General features: G+C 38.3%; 1 protein-coding gene across 12 annotated transcripts in view; it reads right to left on the bottom strand.

Annotated features, from left to right (window-relative positions):
* VPS13B (vacuolar protein sorting 13 homolog B) overlaps positions 1 to 25,277 on the bottom strand; it is a 980,186-nt gene that overhangs the window by 941,371 nt on the left and 13,538 nt on the right. The gene's annotated exons all lie outside the window — the stretch shown is intronic.

Genomic DNA, 25,277 nt, shown 5'->3' with positions numbered 1-25,277 from the left:
CAAAGTACCCTACTGTACACCTATATTGCTCTGTCTTCCTCTTTCTGTGCCTCTCTTCTTTTTGTCAATATTCCTTTTACCCACCCCCTCTCCTTTCTCTATTTTTCTTTTTTTTTTTTCCTTATCACTCGGTCCTCCTTTCTTTCATCCCTTTTTTGCTCTTAAACCTTCTCACCCTTCTGGTCCTGTACCCCTTAGTCCACAGGCACGAGAACTTAAAGAGCAAGAGGAAGTGAAAGGAAAATTAGGGCAAGGAAATAGATAAAAGAAATCACCCATGAGGAAGAATCAGCAGAAAACTCCAGGCAACATGAAGAACCAGTCCAGAACAACCCCGCAAACGGACCATGAGGTACCTACTGCAGAGGATTCCACCTATACAGAAATGTTAGGAATGACAGAAAGGGAATTTAGAATACACATGTTGAAAACAATGAAAGAAATGATGGAAACAATGAAGGAAACTGCTAATAAAGTGGAAAACAACCAAAAGGAAATCCAAAAACAGAATCAAATCAGAGATGAACAATATGAAGAATATAAAAAGGATATAGCAGAGCTGAAGGAAATGAAACAGTCAATCAGGGAACTTAAAGATGCAATGGAAAGTATCAGCAACAGGTTAGACCATGCAGAAGAAAAAATTTCAGAGGTAGAAGACAAAGTTCTTGAGATAACTCAGATAGTAAAAGAGGCAGAAAAGAAGAGAGAGAAAGCAGAACGTTCACTGTCAGAATTATGGGACTATATGAAGCGTTCCAACATACGAGTTATAGGAATTCCAGAAGTGGAAGAAGAATGCCCCAGAGGAATGGAAGCCATACTAGAGAACATTATAAAAGAAAATTTCCCAAATATCACCAAAGATTCTGACACACTGCTTTCAGAGGGCTATCGGACCCCAGGTTGCCTCAACTCTAACCGAGCTTCTCCAAGACACATTGTGATGAACCTGTCCAAAGTCAAGACAAAAGAAAAGATTCTGCAAGCTGCCAGGAGTAAGCGCCAGTTGACCTACAGGGGCAAATCCATCAGATTGACCGAAGACTTCTCTAATGAAACTTGTCAAGCAAGAAGACAATGGTCATCTACCTTTAATCTACTTAAACAGAACAATTTCCAGCCCAGAATTCTGTACCCTGCTAAGCTAAGCTTCAAAATTGACGGAGAAATCAAATCATTTAGGGATATACAAACATAGAGGAAATTTGCCACAACAAGACCAGCTCTACAGGAAATACTTCAACCTGTTCTGCACACTGACCACCACAATGAATCAGCAGCAAAGTAAGAATTCAGAAATTAAAGGACAGAACCAAACCTCCACACTGATGCAAAAGATAAAACTAAGCAATGGACTCTCACAAAATAAGACGAATAGAATACTACCACATTTATCAATTTCTCAATAAATGTTAATGGCTTGAATTCCCCACTGAAGAGACATAGATTGGCTAACTGGATTAAAAAACACAAGCCATCCATTTGCTGTCTGCAAGAAACACACCTGACTTCAAAAGACATATTAAAGCTCTGAGTCAAGGGTTGGAAGACAATTTTTCAGGCAAATGGAATTCAGAAGAAAAGAGGAGTTGCAATCTTATTTTCAGATACATGTGGATTTAAAGCAACTAAAGTCAAAAAAGACAAAGATGGTCACTTTATATTGGTCAAGGGAAAAATACAACAAGAAGACATTTCAATTCTAAATATCTATGCACCCAATTTAAATGCTCCCAGATTCTTGAAACAGACCTTACTCAGTCTGAGCAGTATCATATCTGATAATACCATAATAACAGGGGACCTTAACACTCCTCTTACAGAGCTGGACAGATCCTCTAAACAGAAATTACACAAGGATATAAGACACTTAAATGAGACCCTAGAACAACTGTGCTTGATAGAGGCATATAGAACACTGCATCCCAAAGATAAAGAATATACATTCTTCTCATCACCCCATGGAACATTCTCCAAAATTGATCATATCCTGGGACACAAAACAAATATCAACAGAATCAAAAGAATTGAAATTTTACCTTGTATCTTCTCAGACCATAAGGCACTAAAGGTGGAACTCAACTCTTAACAAAAATGCTCGACCCCACCCAAAGGCATGGAAACTAAACAATCTTCTGTTGAATAACAGATGGGTGAAGGAAGAAATAAAACAGGAAATCATTAACTTCCTTGAGCATAACAACAATGAAGACACAAGCTACCAAAACCTGTGAGATACTGCAAAAGCAGTTTTGAGAGGAAAATTCATCGCTTTAGATGCCTACATTCGAAAAACAGAAAGAGAGCACATCAACAATCTCACAAGAGATCTTATGGAATTGGAAAAAGAAGAACAATCTAAGCCTAAACTCAGCAGAAGAAAAGAAATATACAAAATCAAATCAGAGATCAATGAAATTGAAAACAAAAGAATCATTCAGAAAATTAATGAAACAAGGAGTTGGTTTTTTGAAAAAATAAATAAAATAGATAAACCATTGGCCAGACTAACGAGGAATAGAAAAGTAAAATCTCTAGTAACCTCAATCAGAAATGAGAAAGGGGAAATAACAACTGATCCCACAGAGATACAGGAGATCATCTCTGAATACTACCAGAAAATCTACGCCCAGAAATTTGACAATGTGAAAGAAATGGATCAATATTTGGAGTCACACCCTCTCCTTAGACTCAGCCAGGAAGAAATAGAGCTCCTGAACAGACCAATTTCAAGCACTGAGATCAAAGAAACAATAAAAAAGCTTCCAACCAAAAAATGCCCTGGTCCAGATGGCTTCACTCCAGAATTCTATCAAACCTTCAAGGAAGAGCTTATTCCTGTACTGCAGAAATTATTCCAAAAAATTGAGGAAGAAGGAATCTTCCCCAACACATTCTATGAAGCAAACATCATCCTGATACCAAAACCAGGAAAAGACCCAAACAAAAAGGAGAATTTCAGACCAATCTCATGAATATAGATGCAAAAATTCTCAACAAAATCCTAGCCAATAGATTACAGTTTATCATCAAAAAAGTCATTCATCATGATCAAGTAGGCTTCATTCCAGGGATGCAAGGCTGGTTTAACATACGCAAGTCTATAAACGTTATCCACCATATTAACAGAGGCAAAAATAAAGATCACATAATCCTCTCAATAGATGCAGAAAAAGCATTTGATAAAATCCAGCATCCTTTTCTAATTAGAACACTGAAGAGTATAGGCATAGGTGGCACATTTCTAAAACTGATTGAAGCTATCTATGACAAACCCACAGCCAATATTTTACTGAATGGAGTAAAACTCAAAGCTTTTCCTCTTAGAACTGGAACCAGACAAGGTTGTCCTCTCTCACCTTTACTATTCAACGTAGTGCTGGAAGTTCTAGCCAATACAATTAGGCAAGACAAGGAAATAAAGGGAATCCAAATGGGAGCAGAGGAGGTCAAACTCTCCCTCTTTGCTGACGACATGATCTTATACTTAGAGAACCCCAAAGACTCAACCACAAGACTCCTAGAAGTCATCAAAAAATACAGTAATGTTTCAGGATATAAAATCAATGTCCACAAGTCAGTAGCCTTTGTGTACACCAATAACAGTCAAGATGAGAAGCTAATTAAGGACACAACTCCCTTCACCATAGTCTCAAAGAAAATGAAATACCTAGGAATATACCTAAAGAAGGAGGTGAAGGACCTCTATAAAGAAAACTATGAACTCCTCAGAAAGGAAATAGCAGAGGATATTAACAAATGGAAGAACATACCATGCTCATGGATGGGAAGAATCAACATTGTTAAAATGTCTATACTTCCCAAAGCAATCTACCTATTCAATGCCATTCCTATTAAAATACCAACATCATACTTTCAAGATTTGGAAAAAATGATTCTGCATTTTGTACGGAACCGGAAAAATCCCCGTGTACCTAAGGCAGTTCTCTGTAACAAAAATAAAGCTGGGGGCATCAGCATACCAGATTTTAGTCTGTACTACAAAGCCATAGTGCTCAAGACAGCATGGTACTGGCACAAAAACAGAGACATAGACACTTGGAATCGAATTGAAAACCAAGAAATGAAACTAACATTTTACAACCACCTAATCTTTGATAAACCAAACAAGAACATACCTTGGGGAAAAGACTCCCTATTCAATAAATGGTGTTGGGAGAACTGGATGTCTACATGTAAAAGACTGAAACTGGACCCACACCTTTCCCCACTCACAAAAATTGATTCAAGATGGATAAAGGACTTAAACTTAAGGCATGAAACAATAAAAATCCTCCAAGAAAGCATAGGAAAACCACTGGAAGATATTTGCCTGGGGAAAGACTTCATGAAGAAGACTGCGATGGCAATTGCAACAACAACAAAAATAAACAAATGGGACTTCATTAAACTGAAAAGCTTCTGTACAGCTAAGGAGACAATAACCAAAGCAAAGAGACAACCTACACAACGGGAAAGGATATTTGCATATTTTCAATCAGACAAAAGCTTGATAACTAGGATCCATAGAGAACTCAAATTAATCCACATGAAAAAAGCCAACAATCCCTTATATCAATGGGCAAGAGACATGAATAGAACTTTCTCTAAAGACGACAGACGAATGGCTAACAAACACATGAAAAAATGTTCATCATCTCTATATATTAGAGAAATGCAAATCAAAGCAACCCTGAGATATCATCTAATCCCAGTGAGAATGGCCCACATCACAAAATCTCAAAACTGCACATGCTGGCGTGGATGTGGAGAGAAGGGAACACTTTTACACTGCTGGTGGGACTGCAAACTAGTACAACCTTTCTGGAAGGAAGTGTGGAGAAACCTCAAAGCACTCAAGCTAGAACTCCCATTTGATCCTGCAATCCCATTACTGGGCATCTACCCAGAAGGAAAGAAATCCTTTTATCATAAGGACACTTGTACTAGACTGTTTATTGCAGCTCAATTTACAATCGCCAAAATGTGGAAACAGCCTAAATGCCCACCAACCCAGGAATGGATTAACAAGCTGTGGTATCTGTATACCATGGAATACTATTCAGCCATTAAAAAAAATGGAGACTTTACATCCTTCGTATTAACCTGGATGGACGTGGAAGACATTATTCTTAGTAAAGCATCACAAGAATGGAGAAGCATGAATCCTATGTACTCAATTTTGATATGAGGACAATTAATGACAATTATGTTTATGGGGGGGAACAGAAAGAGGGAAGGAGGGAGATGGGCGGGGCCTTGGTGTGTGTCACACTTTATGGCGGCAAGACATGATTGCAAGAGGGACTTTACCTAACAATTGCAATCAGTGTAACCTGGCTTATTTTACCCTCAATGAATCGCCAACAATGAAAAAAAGAAAAGAAAACAAGACAGAGCCAGGGAAAACATATTCACTAACTTTCATGGTAAAAATGAGAATCTTGGGCTCAACTAACTCTACCTTGAGAGCAATATTATAACGATAACATTATTATTAGGCTAGGAAAGGAGGGAAAAGAGTTAATACTCTCTTTAGATTGTTCCTTATTTGATCATCTCAAAAGAAGGAATAACTAACCTGACTGACCAAACTTGAACGCTGAGCCACATTTTACTAATAAAAGAGATCACTGTACTCACTGTGATCACTCTTCTGTGATGGAGCCTCTCTCCTATCTCTAAAATCCATGCTAATCAGTAGCAGCACTGGAGTCATATTTCTCAAATCACTTAACATTAGCCATCTCTTCCACCTGCCTCCTTTTCACCCCATAGCCATCTGACTCAGGATACTGCACCAGCTACAGACCAAAATATCGAACTAGGCCAGAACACATATTAGGGAAACAGAGAAACATGTTATTAAAAGCTTGATTTGTATTGCTGCCTATGACATCCCTTTCTTGCACATTAGTAGATGTCTATCAGTTTACCACTTCCCCTCCCCTTCTTTTTTTATTTTATTGTTGGGGATTCATTGAGGGTACAATAAGACAGGTTACACTGATTACATTTGTTAGGTAAGTCCCTCTTGCAATCATATCTTGCCCCCAGAAGGTGTGGCACACACCAAGGCCCCACCCCTCTCCCTCCTTCCCTCTCTCTACTTTGTTCTTTTTCCGACTCCATAAAACAGCTTGCGAGTTTGTTGATGCACTCTCATTCTTTTTTTCAAATGTAGGCATCTAAAGCAATAAATTTTCCTCTCAAAACTGTTTTTGCAGTATCCCACAGGTTTTGGTAGCTTGTGTCTTCACTGTTGTTATGCTCAAGGAAGTTAATCTTTGAGTTTATCTTTCCTACACTCATCTGTTATTCAAGAGAAGATTGTTTAATTTCCATGTCCTTGTGTGGGGTCGAATGTTTTTGTTAGAGTTGAGTTCCACCCTTAGTGCCTTATGGTCTGAGAAGATACAAGGTAAAGTTTCAATTCTTTTAATTCTGTTGATATTTGTTTTGTGTCCCAGGATATGATCAATTTTGGAGAATGTTCCATGGGGTAATGAGAAAAATGTGTATTCTTTTATCTTTGGGATGGAATGTTCTACATGCATCTATCAAGCACAGTTCTTCTAGGGTCTCATTTAAATCAGTTATATCTTTGTTTAATTTCTGTTTAGAGGATCTGTCCAGCTCTGTAAGAGGAGTGTTAAAGTCCCCTGTTATTATGGTATTATCGGATATCATATTGCTCAGACTGAGCAAGGTCTGTTTCAAGAATCTGGGAGCATTTAAATTGAATGCATAAATATTTAGAACTGAAACTTCTTCTTGTATTTTTCCCTTGACCAATATAAAGTGACCATCTTTGTCTTTTTTGACTTTAGTTGCTTTAAATCTGCATGTATTTGAAATTAAGATTTGAACTCCTCTTTTCTTCTGAATTCCAATTGCCTGAAAAATTGTCTTCCAACCCTTGACTCAGAGCTTTAATTTGTCTTTTGAAGCCAGGTGTGTTTCTTGCAGAAAGCAAATGGATGACTTGTGTTTTTCAATCCAGTCAGCCAATCTATGTCTCTTCAGTGGGGAATTCAAGCCATTAACATTTATTGAAATAATGGAAAAATGTTGTAGTGTTCTATTCATCTTATGTTGTGAGAGTCCATTGCTTAGTTTTATCTTTTGCATCAGTGTGGAAGTTAAGTTCTGTCCTTTAATTGCTGAGTTCTTACTTTGCTGCTGATCCATTGTGATGGTCAGTGTGCAGAACAGGTTGAAGTATTTCCTGTAGAGCTGGTCTTGTTGTGACGAATTTCCTCAATGTTTGTATATCCATAAATGATTTGATTTCTCCGTCAATTTTAAAGCTTAGCTTAGCAAAGTACAAAATCCTGGGCTGTAAATTGTTCTGTTTAAGTAGATTAAAGGTAGATGACCATTGTCTTCTTCCTTGGAAAGTTTCATGAGAGAAGTCTGCAGTCACTCTGATGGCTTTGTCCCTGTAGGTCAACTGGCACTTACTTCCAGCAGCTTGCAGAATCTTTTCTTTGGTCTTGACTTTGGACAGGTTCATCACAATGTGTCTTGGAGAAGCTCGATTAGAGGTGAGGCAACCTAGGGTCTGATATCCCTCTGAAAGCAGTATGTCAGATTCTTTGGTGATATTTGGGAAATTTTCTTTTATAATATTCTCTAGTATGGCTTCCATTCCTCTGGGGCATTCTTCTTCCCCTTCTGGGATTCCTATAACTCGTACGTTGGAACACTTCATAAGGTCCCATAATTCTGACAGTGAACGTTCTGCTTTCTCTCTCTTCTTTTCTGCCTCTTTTACTGAGTTATCTCAAGGACTTGGTCTTCTACCTCTGAAATTCTTTCTTCTGCATGGCCTAACCTATTGCTGATGCTTTCCACTGCATCTTTAAGTTCCCTAATTGACTGCTTCAGTTCCTTCAGCTCTGCTATATCCTTTCTATATTCTTTGTCGGAAGCCATATAAGGCACAGCTCGGCCTTACTTCCTCTTTAAGTAAAAAAGTTTCACCTTTTCCTGGTAACTTTACCCGGCAACTAGCCAACCAATCACCTTATGCCCCATCTTACTTACTCTAGCCAATCCCCAGTTAACAACTCCTCTGAACCTCCCAACAAGACACACCTTCCTTCCCTGTAATGCTTATAAGGCACAAGTTTTTTCAATAAAGTTGGAGACTTGATCAGAAAACTGTCTTGTCTCCCTTTCTCGCGCCCCTTGTTTTTTTTTCTCCTTTAGGTGGTTCCTGTGTCCCCCGTTGCTGTCCCGCGGGTCGGGAATTCTTCATATCATTCATCTCTTATTTGATTCTCTTTATTGATCTCCTTTTGGTTATTTTCCACTTTATTAGCAGTTTCCTTCATTGTTTCCATCATTTCCTTCATAGTTTTTATCATGTGTATTCTAAATTCCCTTTCTGTCATTCCTAACATTTCTTTATTGGTGGAATCCTCTGCAGTAGCTACCTCATGGTCCCTTGGAGGGCTTGTTCTGGACTGGTTCTTCATGTTGCCTGGAGTATTCTGCTGATTCTTCCTCATGAGTGATTTATTTTATCTGTTTCCTTGCCCTAATTTTCCTTTCACTTCCTCTTGCTCTTTACGTTCCCGTGCCTGTGGACTAAGGTTTCGATGAGTCCTTTTGGTATAGGACCAGAAGGATGAGAAGGTCGAAAAGCAAGAAGGGATGAAAGAAAGAAGGATAGAACAAAAAGAAAATAGAGAAAAGAGAGGGGGTGGGTAAAAGGAATATTGACAAAAAGAAGAGAGGCACAGAAAGAGAGAGACAGAGCAATATAGGTGTACAGTAGGGTACTTTGACACAACCTTAAAAAATCCCAACAGCTGGGGATGCCCGGTTGGGTGGTTCCCTTGAGGTCAGCAACTCCTGATCAGACACAGTACCCCACCTCCACCAAGTAGAGAGGAAAGACAAAAATGCTATAAATCAAACCAAAACAAGCAAACAGAAAACTTTATGGGATAAAATTGGTTGAAAAACCAAATAATAGGGGTAGAAACACTAGCAAAAATGAAGTTCTAGTTATTGGAAAAGGCAGCAATGGGAAATCGTATTTATACTAGAAAACTGGAGAAAGAAAAGGAAAAATCTGTATGGAAAAGGTTGAAATTAAAAAACAAAGCAACAGCAACATCAAAATAAAGAAAAAACAAACAAAATGAACAAAATAAAAAACAACCAAAAACAAAGCAGTATATATATCTTGTTGAATACTGTCTGGGCAACAGGTGGTCTTCTGGGGTATGAGATGTTAATTACAATGCTGATACGACAGGAGGCCTCCGCTGATTTCTCAAAACCCACAGGGTAGACACCCTAAGTCTCTCTTCAGCCCTCTTAAAAGGCACTTTAAGCTTCTAAACTTGCTAAGCAGAAGCTTTCCCAGAAAAGTGTTTGTCACTGGAATCACTGCTGAAGTGGCTATCCACTTAACCAGTGTGCCAAAACTGGTCTCACTCTGCCCCTGAGGGTTAGGGCTGTAAGGCGGCTCAGACCCCGCCTGTAGGCTGCTCAGTCACTAGGTTACTAGGTCCCACCTGATCCTTGCTCTGCAACCCCTAGGGCGGACCTTGTTGGGGCAGTTCTCTCACAATGGCTCCCTGCAGCCCTCAGCCAAACATTATTAGCTCCTTCCGTCCAGCTCAGCGGCTCAGTCTGGGGTCCCAGACAATGCCCAAAGTTCTCCGCACTCCCGCTCAAGCTCTCCCCAAGGCAGTTCAATGAGTGCCAAGTCCAAACACACCAAAACAGTTCACAGGTAAGGCCTTTCCGGTTTGCAGTCTCGCTGCTACTGCACTTTCAGCTGTCGGCGGGATTAGACCGATCGAACACACGTGATTACTTACCAGTTTTCCACTGTTTCTGTCCTCCTCTTGGGGTAGGGAAGTCTCTTGCTGACTCCCTGTATCCTCAAAGGGATGATTATAGGCAGATCCCACCAGTCAGAGATGCCTGGAGTCTTATCTCCCCAGACTCACGGTGCCCAGATGCAAGGAAGCTGTTACTCGGCTGCCATCTTGCTCTCCACCTCCCCTTCCCCTTCTTTTAAAACCACTGAATTGAAGTTGTGAGACCCACACTGAGATTTATAAAGTGAAATATGTAGAAATTCAGGGACGAAAAAACAAAATATATACAGAAGCTTTGTGGTCTAAATGATAGTCTATCAACTAATTTTTTTTCTTTTTTTTTTTGCAGGTTTTGGCTGGGGCTGGGTTTGAACCCACCACCTCCGGATTATGGGGCTGGTGCCCTACCCCTTTGAGCCATAGGCACTAAAAACATTATGTTCATACTTCTCTTAATCCTCAATCAACTAATTTTTACAGGAATTCAATGGGGGCAATTGGGTTCTTAAACAGATTGGTAAAAATGTAATATGTTTTCTTATATATAACCTCCCTTACCAAAAAATGCCTGAGCAAAGAAAAGTATATATTAGGTACATTCAGAGAAAATAAGTAGTATAATAGAAGGTACCCTTATCCAAGTATTTTATTTATCTACTTGAGGAACAATATCTATATATACATTAAAAAGTTGACAATTTAAGAATTATTCAGTGACTATATATGCAACAAAGAAATAGCAAGTACCTTTATTGAACAATATATGTATCAGGCAGCAAATATGTCAAGGAAAAGGAAATGAGGCCTTTTCTTAAGAAAAGTAAAGAGCATGGGAAAAAAGGAAGAAGGCAGGGATGGGGTAAAGAGACAAAATTAATATAGTTTATAATACTTCTGACACATTACATACTGCTAAAAACATTATGTTCATACCTCTTTTAATCCTCCTAATCAACCCTATGACTGCAAGGATATTCACATTTTACAAATGAGGAAACTAAGGCATAAAGAGTCTTAACAATAGCTCAAAATTAGGTGAGCATGGTGGCTCACTCCTGTAATCTTGGCACTTTTGTAGGATGATACTATTCTAAGTTCTAGACTGCCCAGAAAATGACACACCACTCAGAAGCCTAAGAACCCACCCACCTTCCCAGCAAACTGCCTAAACCTAGGCAAGCTGTCTGGAGGACCAAGAACCAGCTACCCAAGACCCATCATCCAGGTGCCACCAAGGCTTACATACACCACCCAGAGAAGAGGGCCTGGTATGCCTGGCCAACCATCACCACCACTGGTACATAGGAACTTGCCCATGTGGCTTCCCCTGCCCAGCAAAGCTACATCACAGCTGTCACTAAGAAGTATAGCCTAAGTCACTAAGGAAAATCACAGATACTACTGATGTAAGATTACAGCCACAGAAATCATATGGAGACTGCATTACTGTGCTCACCCAGAATAAAAACCAAAGCACCCTATCCAGGCAACCATCTGGATCAGCAGTTCTCAAGCTTCCTAATGCCGTGACCCTTTAATACAGTTCCTGTGGGTCACGACCCACAGGTTGAGGACTGCTGATCTAGATAAATCTATAGGAAAAATTCTTCCCTACAAAAATAATCTTTAAAACTGGAAAAAGCAACTATTACACCAGATGCACAGATACCAATTTAAGGACACAAGAAACATTAAAAACGTAAAAAAACATGAAGCCTTCATAGGTACCTAAAAATTCTCCACTAACAGACCCTAACAAAAAGGAAATCTATGAAATGCCTGAAATAATAATGTCAAAGAACATGAAGTGAAACACAAGGAAATACATAAATAATGCAAGGAAATCAATAAAGTCATTAATGATCTGAATCAGAAAATCAACAAAGAGATTGTGGAAGAGAACCAAACAGAAATCTTGAAGTGAAAAATTCAATGAATGAAATAAAAAAAACATGCAATTGACAGCTTCAACAATTGAGTAGATAAAGCAGAAGAATTTCTGAACTTGTCATTTGAAGGAACTCAGACCAAAACAAGAAAGAAAAGAAAGAAAGAAAAAATTTTAAATACTTATTTCTCTTTTTTTTTTTTTTTTTATTTTCTTTGCAGTTTTTGGCCAGGGCTGGGTTTGAACCCACCACCTCTGGCATATGGGGGCAATGCCCTACCCCTCTGAGCCACAGGTGCTGGCAGAAGAATTTTTTTAAATGGAGAAGTCTTGGGGGTCAGAGGCAAGATGGCTGACTGGAGCCAGCTTTCCACAGAGGCTCCTGTCCAGAAGGAGAGTTAAGGGGACATAAGTTTAGGAAGTAAGCCAATGGTTTGGAGCTCAGCGAAGAGAGAAGGTTGAAGAGCACACATCAACCCTGCTGAGGTGAACTGCAATCTGAAGGATACAAATAAAAGGTACAAAATCCATCACCAAGTGGACGGGAGTCCCCTCCCTCATGAGAAGGGCTTGCAGTACTCCATACAAACAAGCGAATAGAGTCCAGACATCCTCCCATTTTATCCCATGGGAGAGACCCTCCGAAAATGGGACCTACTTCCCCTACTAGGGTGCCAAAGCACTCTCCTGCTAGGCATAAAACTGTATAAATCTGCATATAATCTCTACCTGTAATTGTGAACTCCCAGCACTCCCCTCCACTCTCACCCCAAGGTCTGGAAGACTGTACTCCATGGAGGCGAGTTTCTTGGGTATTTTCTTGAGAGATGTGGACAGGGCATGGACTGCTGATGGTCAGTGCTGATTCAGCAGCACTGGAGTAGGGAGAAGATGGTTGGCTGTGCCCTGAGGCACAGAGCAGCAGCTGCTGCAAGAACAATAGGGCTCACACACCTGGGCAAATTCCAGAGTCACATCCCCTGTCTCTCTGGGCAACCAGAGGAGGCCCGGCATCTTCTCTGGTGGCAGCCACTGGTGGAACAGATCTCAGATGGAAACGCAGGCCCCGTGACTAAAGCATATGCCTCAGGCAGCACCAGCCTGGGCAAAGCATGGGGACTAGAATAGACTAGAATACTCACACGCAGAACCCGCAGATTCCCAGGGCAGGGCTGACATAGAGGACCACTTTACTGAGCCTAAAACCCACCCAGCCTTCAGGGGATCATAACTTGAGACAAAGGCGGCCAGGTAGACGCTGGAAGTGACAGCTGACTCTGAACATAACCGGCCTGCCCCAACTCAAACAGCAGCTGAGATTGGGCAGCGGAAGAGACCAGGGCGGAGTGGCAGTTTCTGTGAACTCCAACAACATCTGATCCACAGGGGAATATACCTGGGACAAAAACAAATTCTACCAAGTTGTTCTCTTCTTTCAGCAACATCAATCGGGGCAGGGCTGGAACTGAGTGAATCGCCCCAGCCTCCCTAAGCACCCTAGGTTGTCAGGCCTCACCTCCCCCTGCCAGAAAGTGGCAAAGAACAGCAGCCTGGCTGAGGAGACACAGATCTCCCTGTGACTCAGGCAAGTGCAAACCCCTGGAACATCTACTCATTGGAGGGAACTGGGTCACAGCCCTCTGGGGTTATCAGTGACTGGGTGTGACAGAGATGCAACGTGCAAGGAGGCATGAACCTTCCCAGACTAATTTGTTTGCTGGGTGGCTCCTTCTGACCTCACAGAGCTCTGGGGTTAGTCATACTTGGCTACCAGCAGACCCCTGCTATCTAGTTGCTGGAGACCTCTGAACTCTCCCACCTAAGACAACTGATTTGGACTTCTTAAACTGGGCCAATCATCCTAGAACTATCCAAGTGGTACCCTGGGTGTGTGGTTGTGTGAAGGTTTGATTTTCTGTTTCCAATTGTTGCCTGTGGGGGGCAGGGTACTTAATTGCTGGTATTTCACCACACTTGAGACTTCAACCCAGAGTAACTGATTCACTAGGGTAGACAAAGACCAGCGGAAAACAAGACAGAGCCCTTAGCACCATAACACCAAGCAGGTCCCCAATTTCTCAAGCCATGGTATTGTACCGGTCCTAGGCAAAGCTCTAGGAAAAGGTACAGACACCAATACCAGCTTTTTGACAAAGGGCTGGTTAAGCACTACTCCTAGAGGCCCAACCCAACTTCTCTCTATCTGTTCATCTAGTCAAATGGTATAAAATAATCATGGGGCAGAATCAGCGGAAAAACTCAGGTAACATGAATAATCAGAATAGATCAAACTCCCCACCCAAGGAAAGATATGTCGGACACAACTGAAGAGCCCATTCATAAAGAGATGGCTGAGATGTCAGAAATCGAATTCAGAACTTGGATTGCAAACAAGATTAATAGAATACAGGAAAAGTTAGAATTAGAAATTCCAGGAGCATTTCAAAAGTTCTCTCAAGAATTAAATAAATTCAGAGACAAAATCACCAAACATTTTGACACATTGAGACAAGAATTTGCAGCCCTCAAAGATATGAAAAATACAGTAGAATCCCTCAGTGACAGAATGGAGCAAGCAGAAGAAAGGATTTCTGACATTGAAGACAAAGCTTTTGAAAGATCCCAAACTCTCAAAGAGGAAGAGAAATAGAGAGCAAAAACGGATCATTCTCTAAGAGAGCTCGGGCATAATTCAAAGAAGACTAATATTCGCCTCATAGAAATCCCTGAAGGTGACAAAGTTGCTTCTCAAGGTACAGAGGCTCTTCTTCATGAAATTATAAAAGAGAACTTTCCAGATATGCCAAGAGATTCTGAAATTCAGATAGCTGACAGTTTCAGAACCATAGCACAACTCAACCCAAAAAAGATATCCCCCAGGCACATCATAATTAACTTCACTAAAGTTAATATGAAGGAGAAAATTCTAAAAGCAGCCAGATGTAAGAAAACTATAACCTACAAGGGAAAGTATATTAAAATGACTGCAGATATCTCTGCTGAAACCTTTCAAGCCAGAAGAGGGTGAGCCAGAAGAGGGTGGTCATCGACTTTTAATCTCCTAAAACAAAATAACCTTCAACTCAGGATCTTGTATCAAGCTAAACTGAGTTTCATTTCTGATTAAGAAATTAAATGCTTGAATGACATTCACATGTTGAAGAAATTTGCCATCACTAAACCAGCTCTCCAGGATATTCTCAGACCTATTCTCCACAATAACCAGCACAATCCTTTACCATGAAAGCAAATTCACTCAGAAACTTTGATCAAACACCAAATTCCACAGTGGCAAAACGATTAAAAACATGCACTGGACTTTTGAAAAACTCGATACCCAAAATTCTACCAGGCTTATCAATATTCTCAATTAATGTGAATGGCTTAAACTGTTCTCTAAAGAGGCACACGTTAGCAGACTGAATACAAAAACTCAAGCCAGATACCTGCTGCATACAAGAATCTCATCTTACCTTGAAAGATAAATATAGACTCAGGGTGAAGGGATTGTCATCTATATTTCAAGCAAACGGAAATCAGAAAAAAGCAGATGTTGCAATTCTATTTGCAGACACAATAGACTTTATACCAGCAAAAGTAAGGAAGGATAAGAATGGTCACTTCATATTTGTTAAGGGTAATACTCAATATGATGAGATTAAAATTATTAATATTTATGCACTCAACCAGAATGCACCTCAATTTATAAGAGAAACTAACAGACATGAGCAACTTGATTTCCTCCAGCTCCATAACAGTGGGAGATTTTAACACTCCTTTGGCAGTGTTGGATAGATCCTCCAATAAGAAACTCAGCAACGAAATATTAGATTTAAACTTAACCATTCAACACTTAAATTTAACGGACATCTACAGAACATTTCATCAAAAAAAAAATGAATACACATTCTTCTCATCAGCCCACAGAACATACTCCAAAATCGATCACATCTTAGGTCACGGTCTAACCTCAGTAAATTTAAAAGAATAAAAATTATTCCTTGCATCTTCTCAGACCACCACGGAATAAGAGTTAAACTCATTAACAACAGGAATCTGCATACTCATACAAAAACATGGAAGCTAAATAACCCTATGCTGAATAATACCTGGGTCACAGATGAGATTAAGAACAAAATTATCAAATTTTTGGAACAAAACGATAATGAAGAAACAAATTATCAGAACCTCTGGGATACCACAAAGGCAGTCCTAAGAGGGAAATTTATAGTACTGCAAGCCTTTGTCAATAGAATGGAAAGACAGGAAGTAAACAACTTAATGGGACATCTAAAGCAACTGGAAAAGGAAGAACATTCCAATCCCAAAGCCAGCAGAAGAAAAGAAATAACCAAAATAGCAGAATTAAATGAAATTAAAAAAAAAAAGAATTATACAACAGTTCAATAAATCTAAAACTAGCTTCTCCAAGACACATTGTGATGACCTGTTCAAAGTCAAGACAAAAGAAAAGATTCTTCAAGTTGCCAGGAGTAAGCGCCAGTTGACCTACAGGGGCAAATCCATCAGGGTGACTGCAGACTTCTCACATGAAACTTTCCAAGCAAGAAGACAATGGTCATCTACCTTTAATCTACTTAAACAGAACAATTTACAGCCCAGAATTCTATATCCTGCTAAATTAAGCTTTAAAATTGATGAAGAAATCAAATAATTTACGGATATACAAACATTGAGAAAATTCGCCACAACAAGACCAGCTCTACAGGAAATACTTCAACCTGCTCTACACACTGACCATCACTTTGGATCAACAGCAAAGTAAGAACTCAGAAATTAAAGGACAGAACCTAACTTTCACACTGATGCAAAAGATAAAACTAAGCAATGGACTCTCACAAAATAAGATGAATAGAACACTACCATACTTATCAATTATCTCAATAAATATTAATGGCTTGAATTCCCCATTGAAGAGGCATAGATTGGCTGACTGCATTAAAACACACAAAACTTCCATTTGCTGTCTGCAGGAAACACACCTAGCTTGAAAAGACAAATTAAAATTCTGAGTTAAGGGTTGGATGACAATTTTTCAGGCAAATGGAATTCAGAAGAAAAGAGGAGTTGCCATCTTATTTTCAGATATATGTGGATTTAAAGCAACTAAATTCAAAACAGACTAAGATAACCAGTTACTTTATATTGGTCAAGGGAAAAATACAACAAGAAGACATTTCAATTCTGAATATTTATGCACCCAATTTAAATGCTCCCAGATTTTTAAAACAGACCTTACTCAGTCTGAGCAATATGATATTCTATAATACCATAATAACAGGAGATTTTAACACTCCTCTAACAGAGCTGGAGATATCCTCTAAACAGAAATTAAACAAAGATATAAGGGACTTAAATGAGACCCCAGAACAACTATGTTTGATAGATGTATATAGAACACTCCATCCCAAAGATAAAGAATACACATTCTTCTCATCACCCCATGGAACATTCTCCAAAACTGATCACATCCTAAGACACAAAACAAACCTCAACAGAATCAAAAGAATTGAAATTTTACCTTGTATCTTCTCAGACCACAAGGCACTAAAGGTGGAACTCAACTCCAGCAAAAACATTCAACCTCACACAAAGGCATGGAAATTAAACAACCTTCTATTGAATGACAGATGGGTGCAGGAAGAAATAAAACAGGAAATCTTTAACTTCCTTCAGCATAACAACAATGAAGACACAAGCTACCAAAACCTGTGGGATACTGCAAAAGCAGTTTTGAGAGGAAAATTTATCGCTTTAGATGCCTACATTCGAAAAACAGAAAGAGAGCGCATCAACAAACTCAAGCCATCTTATAAAATTGGAAAAACAACAATCTAAGCCTAACCCCAGTAGAAAAAAGAAATCTCCAATACTAAATCAGAGATCAATAAAATTGAAAACAAAAGAATCATTCAGAAAATTAATAAAACAAGGAGTTGGTTTTTTGAAAAAATAAATAAAATAGATAAACCTTTGGCTAGACTAACTAGAAATAGAAAAGTAAAATCTCTAGTAATCTCAATCAGAAATGATAAAGGGGAAGTAACAATTGATCCCACAGAGATACAAGAGATCATCTCTGAATACTACCAGAAACTCTATGCCCAGAAATTTGACAATGTGAAGGAAATGGATCAATATTTGGAATCACACCCTCTCCCTAGACTTAGCCAGGAAGAAACAGAGCTCCTGAACACACCAATTTCAAGCACCGCGATTAAAGAAACAATAAACAAGTTTCCAACCTTTTTCATATGTTTGTTAGCCATTCGTCTGTCTTCTTTAGAGAAGGTTCTATTCATGTCTCTTACCCATTGATATATGAGATTGTTAACTTTTTTCATGTGGATTAATTTGAGTTCTCTATAGATCCTAGTTATCAAGCTTTTGTCTGATTCAAAATATGCAAATATCCTTTCCCATTGGGTAGGTTGTCTCTTTGCTTTGGTTGTTGTTTATTTTCAACAAACATATGAAAAAATGTTCATCATCCCTATATATTAGAGAAATGCAAATCAAAACCACCCTGAGATACCATCTAACCCTAGTGAGAATGGCCCACATCACAAAATCTCAAAACTGCAGATGCTGGCGTGGAAGTGGAGAGGAGGGGAAAACTTTTACACTGCTGGTGGGACTGCAAACTAATACAACCTTTTTGGAAGTAAGTATGGAGAAACCTCAAAGAACTCAAACTAGACCTCCCATTTGATCCTGCAATCCCATTGCTGGGCATCTACCCAGAAGGAAAAAAATCCTTTTATCATAAAGACACTTGCACTAGACTGTTTATTGCAGCTCAATTTACAATCGCCAAAATGTGGAAACAGCCTAAATGCCCACCAACCCAGGAATGGATTAACAAGCTGTGGTATATGTATACCATGGAATACTATTCAGCCATTTAAAAAATGGAGACTTTACATCCTTTGTATTAACTTGGATGGAAGTGGAACACATTATTCTTAGTAAAGCTTCACAAGAATGGAGAAGCATGAATCCTATGTACTCAATTTTGATACGAGGACAATTAAGGACATGGTGGGGGTGGGGGAAGGATAGAGCAGAGAGAGAAAGAAGGAGGGAGGGGTGGGGAAAAGAAGAGGAGAGAGAGGGAAGGAGGGAGAGGAGTGGGACTTTGGTGTGTGCCACACCTTTGGGAGGCAAGACACGATTGTAAGAGGGACTTTACCTAACAAATGCAATCAGTGTAAACTGGTTTCTTGTACCCTCAATGAATCCCACAATAAAAAAAGAAAAAGAAAGAAAGGATGAGCATGGGAGAGAAACATTCTTGGAGACAAGTCTGGACTGCCTCAGACATGGCCTGAGGGACTCAGAAACCCTAATCTGGACTGTGAGAACCAGAGCAGTCCCAGGCCACATGGTGACTACACATACAGACATACTCTTCCCCCCTGCTGCCTTGGGCGTGAGTTCTCCTACCTCCGCCTGTGGAAGCCAGTCTCCTGCATCAAGCTCCCTGTCTCTTTAAAAAAAAAAGAAAGAAAGAAAAGAAAGATGCCTAGTTTCACCACTGCTATTCAACATACCAAATGTCCTACCCAAAGCAATCTGACAATAAAAAGAATTGAGGGGTGGAAAGTAAAACGAAAACTATCTCTATTTTCAGATGATATGATTATTTATATAGAAAATTCCACAGAATACACCAAAAATTACTACAGCTAATAAATGAACTCAGCAAATTTGCAAGATAAACGATCAACTTGCCAAAATCAATTCTGATTCTGGATACTAGCAATGAAACATCAAAACTGGAAATTAAGAAAACAATTCCATTTATAACAGCATCCAAAGTAATAAAGTATCAGTTGGGCATGGTACTTCACACCGGTAATCTTAGCACTCTGGGAGGCCAAGGCAAGTGGATTGCTTGAGCTCAGGAGTTCCAGACCAGCCTGTGCAAGAGCAAGACCCTGTTTGTAAAAAAGAAATAGCAAGGTGTTGTGGCCACTCTTATAGTCCCAGCTACTTGGGAGACTAGAGCAAGAGGATTACTTGAGCTCAAGAGTTTGAAGATGCTGTGAGCTATGACACTACAGCACTCTAGTGAGGGTGACAAAATCAAACTCTATCTCAAAACAAACAAAAAATAAATAAAATAAAATAATAAAATACCTAGGAATAAGTTTAACCAGAAGTTAATAAGAGGTAAAAGACATATACAATGAAAACACATTGCTAAAAGAATTAAAGATGACCTAAATAGATGAGTGTGGTAGCTAACAACTGTAATCCTAGCACTCTGGGAGACCAAGGATGGATGGCTTGAACTCAGAATTTTGAGATCATCCTGAGCCAGAGTGAGACCCATCGCTTCTAAAAATAGAAAAAGTAGCCAGGCATAGTGGCACTCATCTGTAGTCCTAGTTACTTAGGAGGCTGAGGCAAGAGGATCTCTTGCCTAAGAGCTTGAGGTTGCTGTGAGCTATGACGCCAGGTTACTCTACCCAGGGCATCATAGCTCACTCTCCCCAGAGTAAGATTCTGTCTCAAAAAAAAAAAAAAAAAAAAAAACCCTAAATAAATAGAAATATATCTCACATTCATAAATCAGTAGACTAAATATTGTTAAAATGGCAATACTACCATGCAATGAGAGAGTCAGTGTAATTACTATTATAATTCCATTGGCCGATATAGCAAAAATGAAAGAGACAATTCTAAATTCATAGAGAACTACAAAGAGCCAAAAATAGCCAAAAGAATATAGAAAAAGAAATACAAAGTAGGACACTTCTTGATTTTAAAGTTTACTATAAAACATGTTAATCAACATACTGTGGTTCTGGCTTAAAAACAGACATGCAGACCAACAAAATAGCAAAGAGAGTCCAGAAATAAACCCTAACGTCAACTGATTTTCATTGGGTAACAAGACCATTCTTCAATGGGCAATAAATACTGTCTTCAACAAATGGTACTTGGAGCATGTGATAACCATATGCAAAACAATAAAGGCTGTACCCATGTACAATACACCATATATAAACATTATTACTCCACTTACAAAATTCAACTAAATATGGATCAACAACATAAACATAAGAGCTAAAACTTTAAAACTCGTGGAAGAAAACATGAGGAGAGTTATTCCTATGTTTTCTTCTAGAATTTTTATGGTTTTAGTTCTTACACTAAGTCTTTAACCCATCCTGATTTTTTTTTTTTTTTTTATTGAGACAGTCTCACTTTGTCACCCTTGGTAGAGAGCCATGGCGTCACAGCTCACAGCAACCTCAAACTTTTGGGCTCAAGTGATTCTCTTGCCTTAGCCTCCCCGTCGCTGGGACTACAGGCACCCGCCACAACGTCTGGCTATTTTTTTCTATTGTTGTTTAGCAGGCCTGGGCTGGGTTCAAACCCACCAGCCCTGGAGCATGTTGCCAGCGCCCTAACCAATGAGCTACAGGGGCGCTCCCTCCAATGCCCCAAGTTAATTTTTGTGTATGGTAAGAGACAGGGATAGAATTTAATTCTCCTGCATGTGGCTATCCAAATTCCCCAGCAACATTTAACCAGTATATAGAGTGTCTTGTCAAAAATCAGTTAGTTACAGATAATGTGGTTTTATTTCTGGGTTCTCTATTCTGTTCTGTTGATCTATGTGTCTATCTTTATACCAGTTCCATGCTGTTTTGGGTACTATAACTTTGTAGTATTATTTGAAGTCTGGTAATGTGATGCTTCTAGATTTATTCTTTTTGCCTAGGACTGCTTTTGCTACTTGGGTTCCTTTATGATTCCACATTAAATTTAGGTTTTTTCTAGTTCTGTGAGAAGTGACATTGGTTTCTTGTTGGGAACTACACTGAATCTGTAAATAACTTGGGGCAGAATGAATATTTTAACAATAATGATTCCTCCAATCCATGAGAGTGTAACTTTTTCCATTTGCTAATGTCATCTATGATTTCTTTCATCAGCATTTTATAGTTCCTCATAAGCGATGTGCTGGTCCACAAATATTTATTAAATTGCACTAGAGTGGACATAATGCATCCTAGATCAAATTGTGTATCTAAAGTCAAAACCAGAAAAAGCACACAAATAAAATGTACACAGGATATAAAGGCAGGACAATGACTGAAATAAGTTTGTCTCTCATAATAAACAGCAAATAGTTAACAAATATTTCATAAGTGAAGATTCAATATACATATTAAAAATAATTCTGAATAAACATCAAGGAGGACTTTATTTTACCTAACACAACAACTTGGTTACCCTTTCATCCTGAAAATCTCTATAACTAAAACTAATTATAAAAACATGTTAAGACAGTACATTATAACTGTGATCACTAGAGTTGCACCCAAGCATCCTAACTCTCTTTTGCTCAGTGTCTTTTGCTGAGATTATGTGAATATTTAAATATACTTTTCAGTGCATTGTAGAATTGGCAAACAAATACTAGTAAAATTAAATTGACCTTTACAAACAAGATATGTCCTCCCATCAAGGCATTTAACAATAATAGAATTTTTGTAATGATCTTATTAAAGCTCATATTTCTTTTAATTGTATTTTAATATTCTCATATATTAATATTACTTTTTAAAAATGAATTCATATATTTGTATACCTATAACTTAAAAGTCCCTTATACTTAATCTACAATCTACATCCCAATTTTACTTAGAAAATAAGTCTCTTCTTCACTTTGATTCTATAATGTAATATGGTAAAATAATTTCAATACAAGCTTATTCAAATTTAAGTTAGTTTTACTAGAATATGCATAATTTAACCTAATACTATACAAATTGAGGCTTAAAAGGAGAAAATAAACCATTTTAAAATATATTTCATCTATATTTAATCCTAATCACTAGCATAAACCCACGTATTACTCTCCAGGGATGTACACTGCTAAATAATTTGTCCAAATGTCAGCTGTAATTTTCAAAAATCCTTTTACCCCCCAATCTTAAACATCTATAAAAAAGTACTTGTTCTTTACGAAGTTTTTGTTTCTAGTCCTTATCTGAAACATTGTTATTGTTATTAAATTTTAAGCCTTTTTAATTTTGTGAAGGCAAAAAAATGAAAACCTAATAAATACATGTATATTTAAAATAAAAAAAGTACTTGTTTAGAGAGTGGTTTACATTCATGACATTTGACCTTTTGGAGCTGTATATACCACAGAATTCAAGTTTCAAATACCATACAAGCAGGAAATCTGATCTTTCCTGCAGTAGCCATCTGCATAGTCCAATATCAAATATTAGTTCTAGGTTGTACTAAGTCATATGTTACAAATCTTTTTCTGCAGCCTCTATAAATAGTTGTAATTTGTCTCTTTTAAAATGTGTTTCTTATGGGACATCTGGCCTTGAAATTTCCACCTTCCCACTGAAAAAATACTTAGTGTCCGGATTTTTTTTCTTTTAATATGGAACACTGCATGGGTGGTATAACCAAGCCCAGACTTCTTTTAAAAAGTTAAATTCCAAGAACAAACAATGACTAAGAACCCTCTTAAGTATTCCCAAATATAAATGTAAAATAAAACTTTGTGCAATATAACTATCTACAAATTTCTAAATTACTCTGTCAAACATTGAATGTTCTCAAAATAAATTTTCATGGGAACATTGATCTATTTATTTCCAGGAACTACATTAGTTAAATTGGATAACACAGGTTTGTAATTAAAGATTGTATAAATTTAAAAAAAGATCTGAGCCCAACAGTTGATATGACAAGGTATCTACTTAAAATAGGAAATAATTTTTTTTTTTATTTTTTTTTTGTAGAGACAGAGTCTCACTTTATGGCCCTCAGTAGAATGCCATGGAATCACACAGCTCACAGCAACCTCCAACTCCTGGGCTTAAGCGATTCTCTTGCCTCAGCCTCCCAAGTAGCTGGGACTACAGGCGCCCGCCACAACGCCCGGCTATTTTTTGGTTGCAGTTCAGCCGGGGCCGGGTTTGAACCCGCCACCCTCGGTATATGGGGCCGGCGCCCTACTAACTGAGCCACAGGCGCCGCCCAATAGGAAATAATTTTAATAGTTCATTTAAGTAGCTCTAATTTCACAAACTGAAGTCATATTTAAAAAAACATTAAAATTGACTAAAGGCTCTTAGAAAAATTTAATAATACTTACCAATACACTTGATTCTTGACAATCCTTCCTTAAAACTTAAAAGTTAAATGTTAAATGTGTACTAAAGAAAAAAACAAATGACAGACACATAACTTTTTCTGTAAGATAAAAGTGGAAATATTCTTCACAATATGCTGCTGTCCTTACCTATTTGCTTCCTAAATTAGTAAATTTTGGCTATCAACTCCTTAAAACCAATATAACACCTTTGCAAAACTCACTGCCAGGAAATGTAGGTTGAATCTGAGAGAAAATAAATAAGACTGGGGAAAAAAATCCGTTTCTAAATTCTAGCACTCTAGTAGGCCAAGGCAGGTGCATTGCTTGAGCTCAGGAGTTCCAGACCAGCCTAAGCAAGACCCTGTCTCTAAAAAACAAATTGCCAGGTGTTATGGCAAGCGCCTGTAGCTCTAGCTACTGGGGAAGCTAAGGAAAGGGTATCTCTTGAGCCCAAGAGTTTGAGGTTGCTGTGAGCTATAACAGCGCAGCACTATTACTGAGGGCAACAAAATGAGACTGTGTCTCAAAAAAAAAAAAAAAATCAGTTTCTGATATTCAAACTTCAAAAACAACAATAAAATTTGGTGTAATGGGAGCCGAGATGGGCAGACACCTGAGCTCACAAGTTCAAGACCAGCCTGAGCTACAGTGAGTCCCCATCTCTAAAAATAGCTGGGTGTTATAGTGGGCACCTGTAGATGCATATACTCAGGAGGCTGAGGCAAGAGAATCACTTGAGCCCAAGAGTTAGAGGTCACGGTGAGCTATGACACAAAAGCACTCAACCAGGGGCGACAAAGTGAGATTCTGTCACCAAAAATAAGAATAATAATAATAATAATTTTGGTGTACAGATAAATGTGTTTTCATCTTTCCATCTTCCCCCGAAAATTTTTCTGCAGATTTAAGAATACCACATAAATAAAAATTCATACAGGTCCTTTGTAAAAATTCAAAAATAGTGAATTAAAAATAAGATTCAAATCAGGCCCTGCTTATACTGTGGATATAGATAATAAGCTATCTACATGTTTCCTAGTACAGCTATGTGCAATTACATAAAATTTGTGTAAAAACATCCTTTCAATTAAAAAAACACCTTTTTGCAAATATTTATGTTACTTTAATAGGTATGCAAAAGCTAAGATTTCCTTTTCTAACAGTTGACATATTCTAAAAGTTAAAGAAATAACAAATACAAATAACTACTAAAATTAGTTAACATAACCAAATAGGTTGAATAATTTCTTTTTTTTTTTACTTTATTTATTATTTTTATTTATTTATTTTGAGACAGAGCCTCAAGCTGTTGCCCTAGGTAGAGTGCTATTGCATCACAGCTCACAGCAACCTCCAATTCCTGGGCTTAAACGATTCT

This window comes from Nycticebus coucang, chromosome 13 (assembly GCF_027406575.1).
Source record: "Nycticebus coucang isolate mNycCou1 chromosome 13, mNycCou1.pri, whole genome shotgun sequence".
Lineage (NCBI taxonomy): Eukaryota > Metazoa > Chordata > Mammalia > Primates > Lorisidae > Nycticebus > Nycticebus coucang.
The sequence above is the reverse complement of the archived record's forward strand: the minus strand, read 5'-3'. Positions and strand labels throughout refer to the sequence as shown.